Below are 22,577 nucleotides of genomic sequence, written 5' to 3' on the forward strand. Positions count from 1 at the left end.
ACTAGATGATCTCCAGAGGTCCCTTCCAACCTTACCAATTCTGTGATTCTATGATTCTATGTCACAGTTATTCACCTATAGTCCCTTGAAATTCCTAATGATGTTAGTAGAATTATTTACCTGAAATAAAATGAAAAATACTGAATTTTCACACTAATATTCAGCAACTTGGTTATATTTATTTCTTAATCAAAACCCTTGCTGCATTTTCCTGAATTCATACTTAAAATTTAGTTTAACAAAGTATTTCTGTCACCATTTAGTTTTGGTGGCCAGAAGGATAAGTGACTGAGGGATAATATTGAAGATGAAAAAATGCTATGTCTGAAGCACTGTCTAATAGTAAGAAACCTGGAGGTAGTCGTTAAGATGACAAACATTGTAAAAGAGGTAAGAATAACAAAAAGATGTTGCACTGTGCAATAAAAATGGTATGTGTAGGGAAAAAGAAGTGAGAAACACTGAAATTCTCAACAAAAAAAATAAAGTCTTAGATTTAGAAATACTGTAAAAAAAGGAATGTCTATAACTATCTTGAATAGATTTAATTTCATAATAAATTTAGCTTGGCATTATAGATCCACAGTGCTGATAGTTTTATTAGTAAACAAAATACTGCCAAAATCCATTGTTGTAGCCCTAAAATCCACCAGCACAACCTGACCATATTTACATTATTAGGCTTGAAAAGAGAGTGTATGCATGCAAAACTGCCTGTTGGGAATTGTCCTCGATCCTAATTTTTGAAACATGCCTAGAAACAGTTTCAGAGAGCTGGTTTTCCAGGGACAAAAGTATGCTAGGGATCACTCCAGAAGTGAAACGAAGTAGATGACAGATATTAGTATGATTCAGGTGCCTGGGAATGTTTCCTGGTATAATTTAATTTACTAACAAGATTTAGCCAGAATGCAACCACCGAGGAACTAATAAACGCAAAATTAGAGTATATGACTTTTTCTACAGCTTCCTGCTATGTTTTTCTGGCCTCCTCTTTTCCTCTTCTGCTACGTATGATATCCATTCACCATCTCTGCCGGTGTAATCAGTATAAATCCTCTACTAAATGGGAGATTACACAATGTATAGCCTATTCAGCAGGCCATCRCCTCAGTTTCTTTCTTTATGCTTTTATTTTCCCTCAGTGCACTATTGAAAATAATAATAATAAAATGATTGTTCTCTGGCTCATCTATAAGATATCTGATATGATTTGATCATAGCCAATTTTGATGCTTTATAAAAAAGAGGCTCTATATTTTAAGAAATCAATTAGTGAAGTCAAGAGGTTCCAGCTACTTTTGAATAATATCTGTTTTTATGTCAGTGAGACAACAGATATTTGGTTTCTTAAGAGTGGGTGCCAATACACTTTTAACAGCTTTTTTGTAAAACTTTGTGACTGATGAGCAAATCATTTAATCCCTTTGGCSTCAGTCTTAGGTCATTAAAGTGGGAATATGACTGAAAAGCACTAAATATCAAAAACTTATTTCATRGTTACAGACAAAAAAGTGAAAGTCATATTTTGTTTCAAGGTAAATTACTGCTTTCTAGTCTCGTGGATAAAAAAGTAGATTTATCACTGGAAGATAAATAAGAAAAGGTAAGTTTGTGAATAAATTAGGCAAGTTTCTGCAAAATGAAATGATGTGAGAATCCTACTGAATGTAGCCTGCACCTCTAACAGATAAATATCTGGGCAAAGAAGTAACATAAGGTACAATATTCTAGGTAAACCCAGGTTCAGTAAAGCATAAGGCCATAGCTCAAATTTATCATATTGTTGGGTTCATTCTTTGTGCTTAACAAGTAAAGATTTTAAGGACAGGAACTTAAGCACATTATCAAAACTAAATATGTTCTATAATACTTTGTTTTGGATACTAAGAGTGAGGGTCAGAACTGTACTTGCAGAAAATACTTCAAAAGAACAGCTGAGTGCAAAAGCAAAGCCTGGCAAAAAGAAAGAAATGTCATGAAATAATTCTCTGCTTCTTTAAACTCATAGTTTTAGATTGTCCCGATTTACTAATACTTCATAACAATTCTTATTTTACTAAATTCTCTTGGCATGTATTAGACAAACACAGCACTGTTCAGGCTGCTAATACTTTCATTGTTCATTTTTGAACTTCATTTATGTGCATGCTGCTCCTGTGCTGATGGTTTGAAATGTGATTAAGTGAGGGGTAAATATTTTTATTTTAAAAATCTTAAAACATTGACATCCTACATTAAGGGGACTACATATCTTAACAGAAAAGAAAAGAAAAGAAAAAAAGACCAATCAAATGATGATATATTTCATCCATGTGGAATTTATCTGAATACTTTCTCTTACCAAAATGTTTCACTGATAGAGAGGAATATTATTTTTCCCTTAAGTCTTATTTCCCGAGACCTTTCCTCTTTTCCCTGACCCCCACAAGAAGTGACTAGCAATTATTTTGCTGCAAGAGTTGCTTTGCTGACCTTCRTAATCTAAAACAACTATTGCCACGCATATGGTGAAAATCCTGCTTCTTTACACACAATGGAAATTGATTTCTATTATCACACATACACTATTTTTTCCCCTGAGAAATGTCATCCAAATTAATGGAGTAGCTAGAAGCCAACTGAAATAATTCCACTTACATATTTCAATGGACAGTGACTCTCTTAAACTATATGTATGTACCAATACTGGAAGAACCTGTACCAAAATAAACTAATGTAGTTATGAAAATCTTTGGGGTAATGAATAAATAATTTCCATCATCAATATTAGTATTTGTGCAAAAYATTTTCACCAAAGGCCTAAGGCCTAAGAACTGATATGGTTTGTCCTGTTTTTAACATATGAAATCACATTCTGAGGGTAAATACTGCTTTTAAATGAATATGTTTCCATAGATCTGCCATATAAGTCGGCATAATAATTGAAGCTGTTAAAATGTGAATAACATTTCAAGCTAAATATTTCAAGTAGAAATTAAATTTCTACCTGCTACATAACATGCTTATGGCAGTCAATGCCTTTGAAACAGGATTTTTTTTTTTTTTTAATTTAGATGCCTAATATTCAGTTTTCAAGCATGAAAATTCTGACATTCCTATTTAGGGAATTTTTTATATAGTTACATAGAGATAAAAGTTTTAATGCATTTACTAAACTCTGAAAGATTTTTCTTTAAATAATGCACTCTGTAGATAATATTCAAAATAATAGAGGAAAGTAATTACAGTATATAYGGTAATGTTGCAACAACCTCCCAGATTTTCGAATCTAAAGCWGAATTGAAGAGAAAGACTTTTCGATTAAGGTGTGCCTTTCAGCTTATAACTCTTCTAAAGTTTTCTGTGTTTGTATCCCTTCTTCTTCAGCTCACAGCATAGACAAAAAGAACAAAAGGCATAGGAGAAGGAATGTGCATCCTCCCTTTCTCTTGTTTTAAAACATTACAAAGCAGAGCACAGAATCCCTTAGATACAAACTTCATCAGCAGGACTCAAAAGCTATTTATATCTGCTCTAAATTTGCCCCCAGGAGGCATGTCTACCTCACATGGTGGAGCGTTGTGCAAGAACCTTTGTGCCGCCTCAGAGCAAGCTGCTACCTCCGCCCAGCGAGAGCAGCTCGGAGCTTGCCAGCGGGTGCTGTGTCATCAGGMCGTTGCTCCGTGCAGACATGCCCTGTGTTTGCTGTGCTATTCTCCTTTAGTTCATGCATTTCTGTGCAAACACATCCACCCACCTACACTTATTTTCAGAACAAAAGGCATCAAGCTGACGGTAAACGTGAATCCAAGGCTCAAGTTCACCCATCCTCAGAGTTTGAGAAGTCTCAGGTCAGATCTGGGATTTGCATTTGAGTCAACTCTCTCTCTCTGAGCAAAGCAAAACCTTGGATCTAGACACATGCAGATGCCATGAATGGATCAAGACCTAGATCTTAATAATTTTAATAATTAGTAACACTATTCACAGGCCTAGTACAATTCAAAGGCTTGTGAGTAGTATTGATTTGGCTAAGYCAGATTAAGTGACTAACACGGCTATTAAATGCTTTACATCCTGAGGWAAAGCTGATCCTCAGTCGTAAGCTTTTCCATCAAAAGCATATTCCAGATATTTCTGTAAAATATTTCTGTATACGTGAGAAAATTTGGTTTGAATATAGCATTCTTTTTTGTTCATATTCAGACAAAATATTGCCTTTGGTATGGCAAAAGTGGATACTCAGAGTGATCTTATATCCCATTGCTGCTGTTCAACACATCAGTGCCTAAAGTAGCTGATTTTGACATCAAAACTTACAGTAGCAGGAGTATCTAATCATACCAGGAGCTGGGGCACATTTTTAAAACTAACCGTCGTAATGTTGTGAACACATAAGAATAACCACATAACCAGTAGACTGACATTACAGCCTATCATCAGGCTAAGCATTACTTTTACACCTATAGTAAAAAGCTTTTCTGCTTATGTGGAGTTTTTTCTTCCTGTATGTTGTAAAACTAAGAGAAGCTGAAATTTATTGAACTAATTAAGTACTGAAGAGTTGATCTGTAAGTTTATAAATGCTTTGGACTATCTGTTTCACGTGTTTATCCAGCACCTTACACAATCATGGACCCATCACTGGACCCTCAGGCCAGGTTAAGGCTTCTGGATGACAAAAATAGGAGAGCACTGCAAAGAAACAACTCCTGTGTTATCAGGCCGAATCCACTGTTGAAAGAGGAATTATATAAATAATCTTTTCCACAGTTGATCAAGCTGATCTTTCATCAGGGTTCAATATAAAGCTAAATTTATATGTACCTATGGAGTTTTATATGTGTGTCATATATGTCTAAGCTCTCAGTAATGGTTTGGTCACTACAATGCCTTTGAGAGATATTCAGACCAGCTGAGCTGGAGGTTGTCCAGTTGCCTACACATGGGGATCTAGTGCCATTTGGGATGCCTACAACTATATTTCCAGGAGGTCTTTAGTCTCTCACAGATTTTATGTCATATCCATATCATATTTATGTCACTTCTGTGCAGATTTGTCTCAGATATCCTGGGACATGTCAAATGGTGCTAGATATCTATGAGTGGTCAACATGGCCATCCGAACCATGGCCTAGATGTCTACAGCAAATGCCTATCATATCTGTATACATCTACATGGATAAAATTCAGTTCAAGATTAAACCACCTAAATTTAGGTGTCCGCATACAGGTACCTCAGATTAAAACAGGTGTCTGTATGTAGGCAACTCAGCTAAACCTTAGCTGGTTTTCTGTCCATTATTTACATAGGAAAGCTACTCCAGATTCTCAGTGTCCTGAAAGTTAAAATTGTTTGTCTAATTTTTTAGCCTAAACTTTCAAGAAATACAAGGATAATAATTTCTACAAAATGCTATTCAAGATATTTTCTTCCTCTTGTGAAATAACTATTCTCAGTCCCACTCACTTCTTCGCTGAGATGAAATACGACCTGAGTATTCAAGCAGACTTTCCTCTTTCAGAAATAGTGTGTGAATATATGTGTAGGTGGTGAGAACACAACTTCATTAAGACAAAATGCTGATGAAATATCTGCGTCTACTCCATACCATTCTTAAAGCTGAAAATTAAAGAGGAATCCTAACACTAGAATAAATAAAACAGAAGCCTTCACCTAGCTATGCATAAGTAGATCAACTAAAYGTGTAACTGACAGCTCAAATTCTGCAGAGTCAGCTGGAAGTTTATGAGAAACTGATTTTTTTATTATTATTATTATTAATTTCTTATCTTTCAAGATTTGGATTTTTTTCTTGTTTAGATAAACAACATATAGTACCAGTAAATAAGTCACTGTGCAATTAAAAGAACATAGAGTACAAATGTGCTATGTATTTTGTTGCATTTCTGTGATCTCAATAAATAAAATAATAAACCAAAGAAACAGCTCAATTTGTAACAAGCTTGAACTATGCCCTCAGAAAGTTAATCAAAGGAAGTGCTTGAAATGGGCATCAATGAGYGCTGCCAAACCCTGTGGGATATATGTATTCTTTAATTAGGTGGTTTTGCTGTCTCCCTCCATTTTTGGCTTTGCTCCTGTAGAAACCACTCCTTGCAAAGTGGCCAAAGAACTCAGATGAGGTTCCTAAGGAGCAGATGATGGATTCCACATGGTGACAAGGTTGTGTCCCTAGTAATTAGAGAAGTCAGTCTGTGACTGCATCGCAAAGGAACTGCTGCAGTGATCCCTGACTCCAGATTCCTGTCTCCTTTACACTCCCCTGTGCAAATGGGAATCAGCCCAAGGTGAGCGACGTTAACTTGAACTCACTCTTAGGTCAGAGTCTGCCTCCATTTTTTCCCTCCATTTAAACATTTCAGTCTCAATAGGACTTTGAATCCTTTGATTCCTTTTAGACCATTTTCAGGGTTATTTTCCACATTTTTTTTACACATGTTCCCTCCTCTTATATTTTTAATTGCATCAAGTCCTATTGCWTGTAAAACTGAAAGAGAACATGTGCAATCTAATCTACTCACTATGTAAAAATTAGTTACCCAGAAGATTTTCTATTCTAGTTTAAAAAATGAAATGCAGGGGTCAGAACAGCAGCTTTTTTTAGCCTTGGTCTGGTGCATTTCTCAGTGGAAGTCAATGTAATGACCTCCTATAGCCCTAATTAATTGAAAGTGAGTTACCTGGTCTCCATTCACCCTGTGTCAACAGCTGCAGCTCTCTGGGATCGATGGAGGAACCGGACAGAATAATATTCCTGGTGAAAAAGCTACAGATGCTAAATATGGTGCCCTCCCTTACTGATTCTTCAGATCTCCAGTCTGTTAACTCTTCTGATATAGAGATTCTTTTTTTCTTTACTGTGTGTTTTGAGTCATCTGCTGAATTTGAAAGGGAAAGTACTGTGAGCTTACATTTTGAAGTAATACAAGATTATAACTCAGTACTACGGTACAAAGAGGTACAGGAACGAAAAGTACTCATCACCACAAATTCTGAGTTGCRTTACAGGCAACTCAGATCGCCGAACAGGTATTATTTAAAATAAATGATACCTAAGAATTAGCAGTAAGCATCTTCTCCATTGGTGCGTTGGAAGGGTTTCCTTCTCCAAATATCATTTTTTGCTGTGTTAAATGATTTAATATAAGGAGACATTGAGAGCCAGATTTTTAAGCAATAAGTTAATTTGTGTAAGTCTGCCTTGACTGAGAATCTGGCCTGAAGGTTATCGTCACCTCCAGTCAACGTATTCTTCATCTGTTTCCATAAGCTGGTGCTTGTCATGCTTGTGCCTGGTGAAAGTAATCAGAGATTAAATATTCAGAGGAGAGACACGTGGAGTCTCAGCAACTGATCTGTGCAGGAAAGAAAAAGGTGTGTGTGGATGGATAGGSTGAGACACGCAAAATGACAGGGAAGCTGCTTGGTTATGAGCTTTCTCTAACCTTAAAATACCTTCCCACTTTTTAAAGGTCAGTCCGTTTTGAAGGAGCAATGCTAATCATTCAGATAACAGGTTAATGTTAATGTCAGATAACGGGTTAAGGATCATGCAGGAAATACTGAGACAGGGTACGTGGCAAACAGCTTGAACATTGACTATCTTCTTCCACTTTTGCCCCCTACCCATACAGCTAATGAAAGGCAGTGTTTACTGTCAAAAACTGCTTTTGATCACAAGTAAGTCATGGAAAGACACAAGGGAATTTCTTTTCATTTTTATTCCCTCCATTCTTTGGAAGTCAAAAAATAAATGTCACTGGTTTCAATTTACAGGAGGTGATTTTTCACACAGCTCTCAAGCTTCTYCTGTGAACAAGGGTGTTGTTCACTGAGTGCTACGYGCACATGTAACATAGATTCTGAAGCCACTGTAGTGRCCAGTCTGATATCTGGATTACAACGTAATTTTTAAAAATATATAAAATCCCACTTTAAGGACCTCAAGTCATGGTGGATCTGTTGCTTTATTTTTGTATTTAAATGCACTAGTTAAATCTTATTTCACCTTTAATTTTTGTCTAATTTCTATTTCTAGCAATCCAATGTTGTTATGTCTTCACCAGCTTTATTGCTGAGCCTGTGACTGGTGGGCATGATTATTATCTTAGTGACTCCTGCCAGTATCTTTTCACTAACAATACTCTTTGGAAGCCAGTGAGTTAGTTAACATATGAACTACTAACTTCCTGCAATTTCTGTAATATGTTTTAAAATCATATTTTAAAATCATTTCCATTTTTAAATTGAAATCTAATGTAAAAATTGTGGAAAAATCAGACATATGTCAGCAATGTTTACTTCATCAGTGTGGGATACAATCTTGTGTTCGATGTTTTGTCTGAATTTAATATTAATCTTCTTATTTTATCTCTTCTTTTCCATACAGCCTTGCACTTCATTTAGAAGAATTAGAATGAAATRGAATTTCTTAAAAAATCATATATTTCTGTCCATAAATGGTAATTTATTTTAAAATAAAATTGTCCAGAGTTTAAAAGAGAGAAGGAAATGGAACTGATTAAAGCACTCCCATTTCTGAGTTACATGTTAGCACTTTTTTTTTTTTTTGGAGGAATGATCTATAATGGGACATCAGAATTCAACAAATATGAATTGCGAACATTAATTTACTTAGGACATGCAATTCACAGGAATCATTAGTGCTGAGCTGGAAAGTGTACTTGGGGAGTTCTTTGTGAAATGAAACCGTATGTGCACTTTTACAAGGCAGTGCTGGAATGTTGCATTCTGAAAAYGACAAATAAATCAAAATCATTCAGAATTTCCCATTTCTTATCAGTTCTCCAAATGCACTCTGCTCAAGTTCCCCAACAGCAAAGTCTGAATGGCAGTACACATCAGATGCGTCATATTGGGCATGCCAGTTTCTCTCTGTATCAAACACTTTTTTCTCCCATAGATTTTTCTATTTGTTTCTTTGTTTGTTTAAAGCCGGAGAAAATTAATCATATTTTGGTTATAAATGCTGGGTTGTGTGTGAATAGGACAAGCAGATGACCAACATAAAAYTGTGTTTAGAAAGGATACTAAATTTCAGAGGTAGCCTGCATCTGAGTACAACCACTATGACGAAGATAATAGGTGCATTCCACTACATAAAATTTGCTGAACATATATATATGGTGTTGACATGCACAGTGCACACTTAAGTCTCCTGTGGTAAATCTCATATATTATGCACCTTTGATCGCCTCATATGTTTTAGCACCCTACCTTGTCCTTGTTTTATTATTTTTGTGATGGATGGTTGCAGCTGCTCAGTGGAGTGGAATGTCAGAAATCTCAACAAACAAAGAAATGTGGAACTGCCTAAAACCTACGGCCCGAACACTGGGTTTTAAGTAAATGGCACAAACAGTTGTGACTGGCTAAAATAAGAGAAGCTTAATTAAAACTTGAAAGCTRGGAATCTCTACAACAGTGGGATAAGGCATTTCCTACTATATACATATTCTGAAAGGTTCTCGCCTTTGACATTAAATATTGTTATTAAAAGGAAGAAATATTTTTATATTATTTAGAATTTTCCATCTCCTTTCAAAAGCTGGCAAATGGTACTCAGTAAACTGCAGTAGACTGTTATAGGATATAAAAATATAACATCAACATAAAAAAGAAATTGCTTCTGCAAATGTCAGGAAGGTTTTATAGATACATGCTTCAGATAAGCTGTATTTTAAATATGTTCCCAACAAGTTGGAAAGAGCTCACCAGAATCTTTTATAAGGACAATTCAAAATATGAAAAACTCATATTACAGTGAGGGAAACTACCTGCTTTGCCCATCACAGATAAGTCCATGAGGTAATTCAGCATGTTCAATACATGTCTGTGTGGAGAGCAGATTCGCTTTCACACTTATTCTGTATGACTACTAGTTTTATTACAGAAGAAAAGTAAAATCCTGTGGTAGGAAATTGGTGATAAAATTGGGGGTTTTGTTTAATTGTGTTTTTTTTTTTTTTTTTTTTTTTTTTTTTTTTTTTTTTTTTTTTTTTTTTTTTTTTTTTTTTTTTTTGGACACATCTAGGACACATCTATTATGTAATTAAATAACCATTTGAAGATCTTATTCAGGGATGTAAGGAATTCTCCATTCCTAACTTACTTAAAGAGTAAATAATTCTCATATTTGACACGTGAAATCTAGGACCTGAGTTAAGCAGAAAGTCACACCAAGTGAAAATAAATCCTTTCTATCCTCAAAATGTTTATATTTATGAATCTGTAGGTGCTATGGATTCACCAGTAATTTGGGCCTACCAAATGTATGATCATAATATAATTTTACCACATCATCTCATTAAACATATGAATTTTACTCTCTGTGTGTGTAAAAGAGAGATGCTCTATCATGCACCAATGTATGCAAACATATCAGCAGGATACATTGTTATTATGTCAAAGCTCAGTTCTGAAAATCTCTCTCATAGATCTTAACGTGATTATTCAAACAAGAGCRGTGTGCAATCCAAGTGGTCATCAAAAACTCAGTCCAAGCCACTCTGAAATCAATGGGAAGCATTTCCATTAACTTCAGCAGACACTACATATAATTTTAATTTAATTTTAAATTTTATATATGCTCATCAAAGTCCACTAATAGTATGAGAAAATGTTCTTCTGTCATAAATCATTAACACTAAAAGTGAATTTTCTAAATGTATATGAATGTTCTACAGTCAGGCTATTAAAGAAAAAAGCTTATTTTTGTTTTACRGATTATAAGATTATAGAAATTCACAGGATTCACTTGCTTTTTATCAAGTGAACCTTTTAGTTTCCTGTCAGAAAATATTGTCTTGCTTTATTCTCTACAAGCAAAATAGCAGTGTTTCACACAAAAAACTCTCAGCTCTGTGGTGCAACCTTTGTCTGAGACATTTTCAGTGATTATTTAATATCTGATTAAGGGGAAGAGACACCTTGGTAGTCCACTTAACACAAAAGCACTTAGGCAAAATTGTTTTAAGGTATTAGCCTTAATTCAGAGCAATTGTGAAGTGGTCAAGGTTGTTAAATCTATATATAATTAAATCAAATGTATAGAAAGGTCTTTTTTGTTGCTTTCATATTCCAATTTATAGTATTGGATAATTTTATTTTTGTGATTAGATATAAAGTATTATGAAGATAGTCATAAAATATATTAAATTATTTTCAGATATTTGTGTTTGACTACAATTTTGGTCCATCTATGTAACTTTCATTAAAAAAAAAGAAAGAAAAAAAAGAAAGAAATTTCAAATCATTAGAATTTTGGAGCTATAGAAATCATCATTAAATACTCCAATATATGTGCAAACATATACAGTAAAGTGCAAATATATGCATTTAACTTTTTCTGTGCTGTTAGACATAGACTATGTCTAAAGCAATAAATAACATAAATATATGAACTATTCTCTGTCCATGAAGGTAACTTACTTACATGGAACTAATAAAATATTAAGAATAATTCTGAAGATTTCTAACAAATTTTAAGAGTCTAATTGTCTTAGACTTTAAAAAATGATGGCTTCATGGCAGCTGCCTAGTGGGAGTGCTTCTTGATCCATACAGATTGCTGAAACTGCTTGGGGATGTTTTAGTGGAGAGCTAACTTGGGCAAGGCCAAAGCAGGCTGGGTCTAGTCTAATTTAATAGGACAGTTGACAGTGTTCCAGTGTCAAGGAATATGCAACACTGTTTAATTTATTAGCTTAAATGTAATTGCAGTGTAAGAACCTGAACAGAGCAGAATAGTGCCTTAGATATTTAAGAAACATTTATTTATTTTTGAGCTCTTTATATAATGACACAGGAGTAAACATGCTGCAAAAAATTTTAAGCTGTCTATGTGTGTGCAGGTGTGTTACAGAAAGAAAAAAATACAAATCAGAGCATTGATAGTACTTTAGTGCCATACATACCGCACTTTTCTTTAACTCTGTACGTATGTAGCTCCTGAGAGATAGCTGTAAATAGTATATTCAGTATATTGAGGGTAAATGTATATTCAAAGGTATATGCCTGTTAACAATTTATTGGAAAAGGTGTGAGAAGACACATAATGAAACTCAAGGGAGACCTTTCCAGCATAATCTCACTGTTAGAACTAAATCATCTCAAATTCAGGAGGTGATGYGGAGCAGCATAAGTTTGCAGTAACCAAGAAGATTGGAAAAGGAAGGAAAGATGTAGGTTGTTACTTTGGAAATTCTGTCTGAATAGTTTTAATATCCAACCATCTTGACATCAGAGGTTAAAAATTCTGAAGAATATTACAATAGTAGCCAGAGAGAAAGAATGGGAATTTTTAGAATTTAGATCATAGGGAAAAACTATATCTTTAGTTTTTTTTTGTAATCTATTTATCTATGCTAAAATTATTACTTGGGGTTTTCAACACTCCTATTACATTTCCACTAAGTCTGTGGAAGTCAGGGATAAATATATATCCCCATTCCAAGGATTTACTGTCTATGGCCTTACCCTTTACTTGCAGAAAAACCTTCTGGCTGCTAGGGACAAAAGATCAGAATAGATAACCTAGCATATAAGAAACAGGGGAATTGAAATATGATTAGATATGTATACTTTTCATATTTTATGGCCATGCACAGTCAAAGTGATAATTGAACTGAGTGACGACTATGTCTTTGTGCCATTGGCTATATCACTCATGTAGTCTTTAATACATTAAATTTATAAATACATACCACAGCAAAATAATATTGCCAGAAAAGAAAAACAAAACAAATCAAAACAAAAGCTAGGTGTATATAGTGTTCGTTTGTACTTATGATTATTTTATATGTTATAAACTCATAGTTTAAAATCAGACTAATTGTATTTTAATATCAATTGAAAACACCTTCTTCCTAGCAGCACTTTTGGGATTAGAACACTAATATACCCACAAGAATGAGCATGTGAAAGGTTATTTCTGTGAATAAAACTGGCTTGTATTTGCTTGCTTTGATAAATACAGTAGCAATCAGCAACTCAGTGAACTGAACCATATATTTAAGATACCTAAGTCATGGGGGTAACAGAACAGTGGAAATCCTGGGGAGCTGTCATTCACTTCTACCTCCTCTTCATCTCTTTCTTAGAAATGACAGGCATTAAGTCATTATTATGCTTCCTAGAAAATCTTATCATAAAAGTTATTAATAGATTTGGGCAAAATATTCAAAATTGAAATTTTTTCTAACCCCAAATCAGACCAAATATGCAAATCTTTAAGAAAATAAATATTAAACAATTGTCCACACAAAATAACACCATTTGGTCTATCAAAATGTTGAAAATATTTTATTAAAGAAAAATGTTTAATTAGCTTAGAGCTTGGCGTTTGGAAAGGAAAAAAATATTCATACTGAAAATAAATATTATTTTTGGTTTAAAATTACTGAGATATTTTAACAATTAAAAAAATCCATAGTAATGAATTTGTCATAACTAACCTATCTCATACACAATTTTTCTTTCAATAGATATGCATTGTCTGTCAGAAAATACTAGGCCTTGTTTAAATGTTTTTATTATTTTGGTAAAAATTTAAATTTCAGTGATAAATGATCATGACAAATATTGTCATTAGTCTGTGTGACCAACAAGCTGTAGAACTGAACTTACTATTTTCTAAATGAAGAGTTCACACAGTTAAGTTTCAGCTGTGTGCATTTGGTAGCAGAGCTTAAACAGAAGCAAGATGGAAAGGGGGTTAGAAGAGGTTGTAAGTCCTTATTATGAGTAGGACCACATGCCAATAGTAAGGATTCCTAATGCCAAACAGCAACTTTAAGCAATTGTCTGATATGTATTACTTCTGTTTTAAGACAAAGGAGTTCAAAGATCCAGAGCTAGAATTGTGCTGGCTGCACTCAGTAACAGCTAAATTTTCTGTATTCAGTTAAAAAACTTTTAAATCCTAAACCCAGTTTTGTCATCACAGATGGCAGAGTAGTGGGACACTGCATGGAAAAGGAGTATACCAGGAAAGGTCTTAAATGTAAACATAGAGACAGGAAGTGCACACACAGGTTTGCCACATATCACAGTTTGACCTATATAGTTTGTGTTTCAGAACATTTGTCGAATGTTCAGCGTAGAATACATCCCATGAAAAGCTAAGCATGCCTCTCCTGTAGTAGCTGAAGCATACTTCATGTTTAACAGSACTACACTTCTCTGTCAGATGCCAGGATGGAGTTCAGTTTGAGATTAGCATACCTACATATAGATGTCTACATGAAAACTGTATTCTGGGATCTCATCTTGTTCAATATAATCAATGGAACTTAAAAGAACATCTGGCCTGCTGCAGAAGGGCACAGGACTCTCACAGGTTGTGTCATCTTTTCCAGTCTTTTGCAGATATCTCCCAAACCCTGTGACARCCCTGTGGCATGAGACCCCAACTTGTGGGCAACTGAACTGTGTCCACAGCATACCTACAATCACTTAAGTTTAGACACCTAAAGTTGAAGCTGAATTCAATCCTGAATGCTATGTCATTTCTCCTGCTCCATCTAGCTTAACTAGGTGCAGGATAGTTTTGGGTTAGTGGTCTACTATCATCTTGATCACTACTAGACTCCTTAGAGGTATGTGAAAGTCTGGCAGCAAAGCGGTTAAGCAAACCCTTCTGTCTAGATAAATCTAGAATCCATCATCCTTTCTAYAGCACATGTTCATGGGCACTCATAGGACTGAAAGACTGTAGTTGGCTGAAAAGCTGACAGCTTAGGTCCAGACTCGGCTTAAGTGGGAGGCTGCATAGCTATAACRTAAACAAAGACTGGACCAGGCAGCTCTCCCTAAAGAAGCGGTCTTAGAAATCCCAGATGGTTGAAACCTCAAAAATCGTAAGGCCTTTTGATCTGGTAACCTCAGTCTGTGAGTGGCATACACTGACAAGGAGAAGGGAAAAGAAATGGATGAAAAGCACATTTTTTATGTCTCAGGCTAGCAGGGAAATGGAGGAAAAGGACATAGTGGAAATGCACGAATAGGTATAAACATAGAGATACTTAACTACGTGTTCTCTTAAACCACTCATCTTCCTCTCTCTCTCTCTCCCTTTCATTCTCCCTTTTCCTCTCCCTTTCCCCCTTTCCCTTTTCCTTTTTTTCCCCTTTCCATTTTCTATTTTCCTTTTCACCTTCTTCCCTTCTCCTTTTCTTCCATTTTTACCTTTTCCATTTCTCTCTTTCCCTTTCCATTTCCATTTGTTTCCTTTTGTGTTTCTCTTTCCCTTTTTTATTCTACTTTTCCTTTTTTCCCCCCTTTCCTTTTTCTTTCTTTTCAATTTACAATAATAATAATAATAATAAACTCCTCAGGATTTTTTTGATGTTCCTGGAAAGTTGGAATAACAAATAATTTGGAAGTATTTCACTTTGACTCCTGTTGCTCCTGAAAACACTTAGAAGTGACAAACAAGTAAGAAAGAATAAATAGAAAGAGGGAAGAGAGAGAAAAGGAGAAATAAAGTGATCAGAGCACAGTCACAGTCTTCAGTTTCCTCATCACTACAGTATCWGTCTCTGCAGATAGGTGACTAATAGAAGGTAAGAAAAACAAACAAACAAACAAAAATCTCCAAAACAAGGTTCATGAGAATAAAAGGGACTGTATAAACATACTCACTTGCATGTTTATTGCTAAAGATGAAACAGAGATGGAATAGGGGTGTGATTTTAATACAGAAAGTAAGGTTAATAACACTCAACTATAGAAAATATAAATACTAAAATATTCTGGATTTTAACCACTCAAGATTACCTACCTTCCATCTACAAATCACAAGAGKACTTAGGTACTCCTCATTGTTTCAGTAGATTTGGTCCAGATCCTTTAGTGCTGAAATATTAATATTAAATCTGCAGATTGGTATTTAATTTGATTTCATAGATCAGTTAGGTAACCAAGGGAGCAGATAATTGGATAGCTGCAGCCTGCTCTTCTCTGTAGAGGGTCTTTTACAAATCTGACAGTCCACTTATTTTTTRGATTTAGTGGTTGAATAATTCACTGGGCTGAAAATGTAGAGAATCATTTTCAGACCTTGTTGTAATAACTTCTCAGAGCCCTTTAAACAGAGTAAGCTGATAACAGAGAAAAGGATCTATGGTCTAATTTCATTTCTAATGCAATTCTAGGTGTTGATGACCATATAAAAGCTCCAAGAGGCACTGACCAGACTATCTTAGGTGTCATTTATCTCATCTAAAATATGCTATTATCATTGGCTTGAATAATTTGGTTATCTCTCCCTTCAGCTGATTTCTTGGAAGTCAGGCTATCGAAGTAGGATCATTGTCTTTGGGATTCACTCCCTCTTGTGGCAATAAGCCAGTGGCATGGCTTGCAAACTTTGCATAATTTTATCTTATCTGTTTTTTTCTTTGTTACCTCAGACAATAGTTAGGCAGGTATTTGGAACAGCATTTGTAAAGACAAATGAACCACTATTATTATATTTGTTACTATATGTTCACRTATAATATATACATGCTTTTAGTGTATATTGCAATAAATAATCACACTACAAACATCACACCACTAAGTAGAATGACTAATGCTAAGGAAGGGTAAAAAATTCCCTTCCTGAAGTATTTCATGATTATTTTTCTCATAAACTTGCTTTTAGAGGCTTTCTCACCACTGCTAAACTACCTTAGGATTTCAGTGACAGTCTGCTGCAGATTAGGAACATATGGGAGCTGATAATACTGGGTGTGTTTCCTGAAGGTAGAGCATACATTGCTGAATAATGAGGTAGTTAATATTCTTCAGAATGCCAAGCCTTTTGATTTATGACACCCAGGTTCCTTCATATAGTGGATAAAGTGTTATTCTTAAGTAACCTGAAATTAAAAATAGGATTATACTTTTAAATCACTGTATATTAAAAATCGTTTTTGATGGAACTGTGAGAGTATCTGGACCATCCACAGGAACGGCCAAGTGAGTGGCCTATGCTAATGCAGAAGGTATGGGCACGTGGTTGGGGCAAGGGTATCTTCAGTTACTCTTTTGTAGGCACAAAGGGAAGTGACTAACAAGATTAGATGGTTAGTGGTTAGTGTGCCAATTGGATCGCAATTAATGTGGCAAAACGAGGCAAAAAATAACTTAGTCYGAGAACTTTATATTCATGTAGACAGACCAGAGACCACAAGCTGGGTTTAGAGGCTAAAGGAGACAAAGGAATCTCACCTGTACTTTCTGCCTACACCATCCCTAACCCTCTCCGTATAGGAATATAGCACAACTGTATTCATATTATATAACTTCCAATAAAGGTGCTAAGATCAGAGAAGCAGATTACACATATAAAGAGAATTTACAGATTATGAACTATATACATGAAATGCAGTACACAGCTAAAAAAGACGAACTATAAAAGTTTTGAAGCAGGTCCTTAAATCTTCTAAGTTCTTAGTACACAGGAAGTAAAACAAAATATAGTTGTTTTCTTCTTCTTTTACAGTGTGCCATCTCTCATAAAAGAACATTCTGAATTTAAATATTTTAGAGGACCTTCCTGACAATGGCATAAAAATGTGGAGTAAATATCAAGTTTTAGGAACTTTTAAAAATGTTATTCATTGCCTTTACTTGGTCCTCTCCTGTAAGCTTAAACCTTGCAGATAGACTAACAGTTCAAAGGGCTTGATGCCTAAGAATGAAATACACAATTATTTCTGGCAGTGATGTGAGGGGAAAAAAGAAAATAATAAAGGCCTATTGCTTTTCTTGAAGTGTAAATTAACATGCTGTCTTCATTTTTTTTTTCCAATTTTATGAAAAGAAGTGACTAAGAAGAGAGGATTCTACATGGCATCTTTTAAAAGATTATGGTAAATGGTTATTAACAATATTTTTAACATAAAGATTAGAGTCTCTGCCAGAACTGCTTAATTTAAAAAAAAACACCAAAACTTCACCAAAAAAAAAACAACAAAGCCCCCAAATACAAAAAGTGGCAGATTTTTTTTCTAGAGATAAATCTAAGCACAAACCACCGTGATGTAAACAAATGCACAATAATTGCACTGCAAACTAGATCCATGAGAACAATTGAATGTTAAGTGAGATCCATAAGAACACTGAAGAGATTTATTAGTAGTTTTACAGTCAATGCTGATTGAATTGGTAGCAGTAAAGTCCTCAAATTTTCCTAGTAAATGATTTCCACAAGTTCATGGTTTCCATTATTATAGGAAATCCAAAGTTTCATGGACACATATGAAGAAAGATTATTATTCATTCAGACCTTTCTAAATCAAGCTACTTTATAAGTAGTGTAGATGGTAGGGTCTTTTTTATTTTATTTTATTTTTTTTTCCCACTGATATTTTTGTTAATCTAAGGAACTCTGTAGGGATATCTAAGAGACTAAAGACACAAGTAGGTGTCATCACTGGTTTTAAAATATAGCTGAATCTATATTTTTTAAAATCTCTCAGGCTACCTGTCTGCATTGCAGATATCTAATGTAATTTATAAATCTGGACAGGATTGCAAGATACTGACTTGTATGGAACAAGAGCTTTATATATGTGAAAAGTGGGAAGGATCTCAGACCTGTTGGATTTTATTTGTACCCAATGTCTTTACGAAACCTTTTCGAATTCACTACTATGAAACAACATATTCTTCAAGTGATAGATTTATATTTAGTAATTGATTAAGTCTGAGATTGCTTTTATGTAAATGTGGCCATCAAAAATGAAATGTCTTGTCTAAGCTTTTTGTGTAGACAATGGAAAGACAGGTTCTTCCAGAGGGTGTTTCTGTCTATCTCAGAATAGATATAAATGATAGTTGTGATAAATTGCCTTTGGGGAATTTGTAATTTGCCTTTAGAGAGACCTAGCTTCAGGGACTACAAAGTGACCCTAGACTATCAGCTTAGGCTTGACACCTAGCTCTAATGATTAACATTATATGAAAGGAGTCCTACCCTTAAAATATTGCAAACATTACAATGTGAAGGGCCATGATCCATCTACTTGATTCTATATCTGGTCTTTGACAGGAGCTTAAAAGAGATACTTGAGAGGAAGATGCAAGAATCAAGCAGTGAACAGCTAGGGAACAATTTTTCTGTGCGGAACTTTTCAAGTTGATTAATCAGACCTTGGTATACGTCTTCCAGTAACTAGATGAATATGGATGCCTATCTTTAGATTTTAAACATATTAATTTCCTCTGAAGATAAAGAGCATAAACCCTGARAATAGAATTTCAGTGTTTTGTTTAAGTGGCGTTGAAGAACTGTGCCTCTTCTTTATAAAATGGAGAACTTCTATTGCTCTGACCTCTACCACAGCATAGCTCCTGGTGATGAATGAACTCTGTCGGGGCAGGTAGTTCAGTGTTGCATTCTGCCTTGGAAATATAATGTGACCACACTGCTCCTAAGGCAAATATTATTCCCTCAGAATAATCTGCTGCAAGTTATAATTTGCACATTCCAACCAGTCATGCAGTGAAAAGTTAAAGGGAACCTTGTACAGGAAATCAAGCRTAATGGGTAATGTTTTGTGCTACACTATTCTGTATTAAGCACTGGAAAATAAGGTGTATATGATATGAAGASAAATCCTATATGCGTTTGAATACTTCTTACACATGAATGCTTTTCTATAGTAAATTAGAATGGCATAAAAGAAGGGTTGGACTATTTATAAYGTGCAAAAATTCCTGACATTTAAATTATTGTCTAAACATAGGTACAGTAGTTGCACTAAAACTATGATATAATTACATTAGTTTCTTAACAGTTATAATATACATAACCTTGRTCAATGTTAAATAACTAAGAAAGTCTACAACCTATGTGCTGACACATTATGTTCCACTGAAATACGGAAGTATATTAAATACTTGATTCGTTTACCATTATTGTTAGGCATATTATTAATTTAAGGTGGCATTTATAATTAATACTGTTAGATGTTATGCCTTGAAATAATGCGTGCCATTGTTCAGATAAACAATCTCTCTATAATGTACTTATAGGAGAAGTAAGCAAGCTGTAAACTGTTTTATAGGATAAATGGAGGGCTAATCTACACTTTGCTTGCAAGAAGTGTTTTACATTAGATTTCAGATATTCATTTAAGAMGTACTGACTGTTCAATTACTCTTACTTGCTATTTGCAAAAGTTCTCAAGGTGGGCACCCAACAATTTTTTTTCTCTTCCTTTCTTTTGTGTTCCTTCCATTCAGGATTATAAACGATATGCTAGACTCTCCCAGAGGAATCTTGCATAGAAGTTTAAAATTCACAATCTTAAGACACTGCATACCGTACAAAATATGGACTTTCACTGACTTCCTCTAGATATAAGGGTATGTGACACTTGTAACAGTCAAGATGATTTCTATTTATGTGCCTAACTAAGCGCCAAACAGCATAGTATTCTTATTTTAGATACCAAATTTAATTTTTTCTGCTTTTTCAGCAATGCTGTGGTGATCTCTGGAATGTGCTTCTAGCCTCTATTTTTTTTGAATCAACACTATCACTACAACCACCCAAAGAATCTGTTTCTAAACTCTACCAAGCTTACATTGCATTGCAGGAAATGGTTATTACCCTTGAATGCAATGAGTGGGTGTGGACTTCAGGTAGAAATTGCCAGGCTTGTTTTCATAGACTAGACTACACAGAAACTGCAAAGACAGTTTGACATCCCACCTATCCGTGTAGGTCTTTATTCAGACCTGAACTGCTCTGACCACAACTGCTGTTGTTACTCGTTCTTAGGTATTGGAATGCCTCACTGCTAACTCTAAGGAAGGCAGCAATGACGTTTAAGCAGCACCTCTTGAAGATATCCAGATGTTGTAATGTGTCTTTCTCACAGCTCCTGCCAAAGCTTTGTAGCGCTGAGATGTCTGTAGTACCATACAATGCCTGTAGTTCACACTCCCACAGATCTTTCAAAGACTAAAATTCAGTTTGAATTGATAGTTCAGTTCCAAGGATTTAAACACAATTTTAAATCTTGGTAGCCAGGAGAATGAAATGCACTGATCATATATCTGAAGCTTATCAAAAGACTAAGTGTCTTTGAAATAACAAGGGAATTTTATATTATTCACTTCCAAATATGTTTTATGGTAACACAAGTAAGGGTTTTTTGTTTGCTTTGTTTTTTTTTTTTTTTTTTTTTTTTTTTTTTTTTTTTTTTTCTAGATAGAATTGTGATAGAGGTTTATATGTGTCTGAAATGAGTTAGGCTCAAAAGACTGTGTCTATATTAACAAATCAAACAGGACTAGTGCGTAGAATCAAGCATGAGCAACCATTTATTCAATTGTCGGCATGTTCCCTGGCCTGAATTTGTCTTATGCCAGCAGCACTCTTCCAAATAGTACTCAGGAACTGTTTCTGTAATAACATGGCCCCAAAATATGTTCGTGGTAGGCAGTATGAATAAGGTTTCACTAGTTTTGGAGGAATAACGTTTAGCTATATGGACTGAATCATGCCTTCTCAATAATTTTGAGGGACAAAGACTTGGTCTTAGGCCACTTAATTTACTATTAGTGATATAGTCAAATATTCTAAAATATATTTTCATATATCTGGATTCAAAAAAAAAAAAAAGAAGAAAGCAAATACAAAAGGCATCTCTTGAAAGAAGTGGATTTTTATCATTAAAAATGTATAGTGAGTCTGAAGTTGAGCCAAGCACCATTTTTAAATTATAAAATTTGCATTTTGTTAATTGGTGTGCTCACATTAACTATTTAAGATGATAATTAATTATTTTATATACTCATAATTGAATTGTTACAACATACTTGTTTATTATTTAATTAGAAAACATATTAATTATATATTAAGGTCTTCATTGTTTATATACTCAAGTCTGCTCTTTGAAGGCAATTTAGTGGTAAACAAATTAAGGCTTAATAGAGCATTCTGGCATAAAGCTGCAACAGCATCAGTGTTGTTGTGACTTCTTGTGATTTGTATGGGTTAAGCTCTAAGCATGGATCAGTGAACAACTTTACAGGAATTTAGACTGCCATATTCGTATGAGTCACAAGAACAAGATAGCTCTCACAATATTCAGAAGGTTTTGCRTGAACTTGCCCAGACATAGGCAATGTGTAATGATACATAGGATGCTGCGTTAGTAATTACTATGGAACCTCCTCACTACATAATAAAGCCAAGGAACTCAATTGGAAAACAAATAAATTATCTGTCATTATTTTCTTTTTGTATAATCTATTCCATTTTCCTGGAAGTTACTAAATATAATTTTAAATTCATAATAATAGCTTATTCAGACACTTTTGAAGTATGTTACCTTTCTAGGAGGTATTATTTTTGGCCATTTGTTCTCCAGCTATGGATTGAATATTTCTGTGAAGCTGGAATTAAGTGTAAATAGCTCAGAACTGACAACRCTCCAAGCAAATCTCTACACTAATAATCTAAGAAAAAAGGAAAAGGAAAAAAAAAAAAATGAAGCAAACCCAAACTGCCAACAATCAAGCCCACAGAAATCTCTTGTCAAGGTGC

The sequence above is a fragment of the Rhea americana genome, unplaced genomic scaffold (genome assembly GCF_003343005.1).
Source record: "Rhea americana isolate MKP2758 unplaced genomic scaffold, rheAme1 scaffold_55, whole genome shotgun sequence".
Taxonomy (NCBI): domain Eukaryota; kingdom Metazoa; phylum Chordata; class Aves; order Rheiformes; family Rheidae; genus Rhea; species Rhea americana.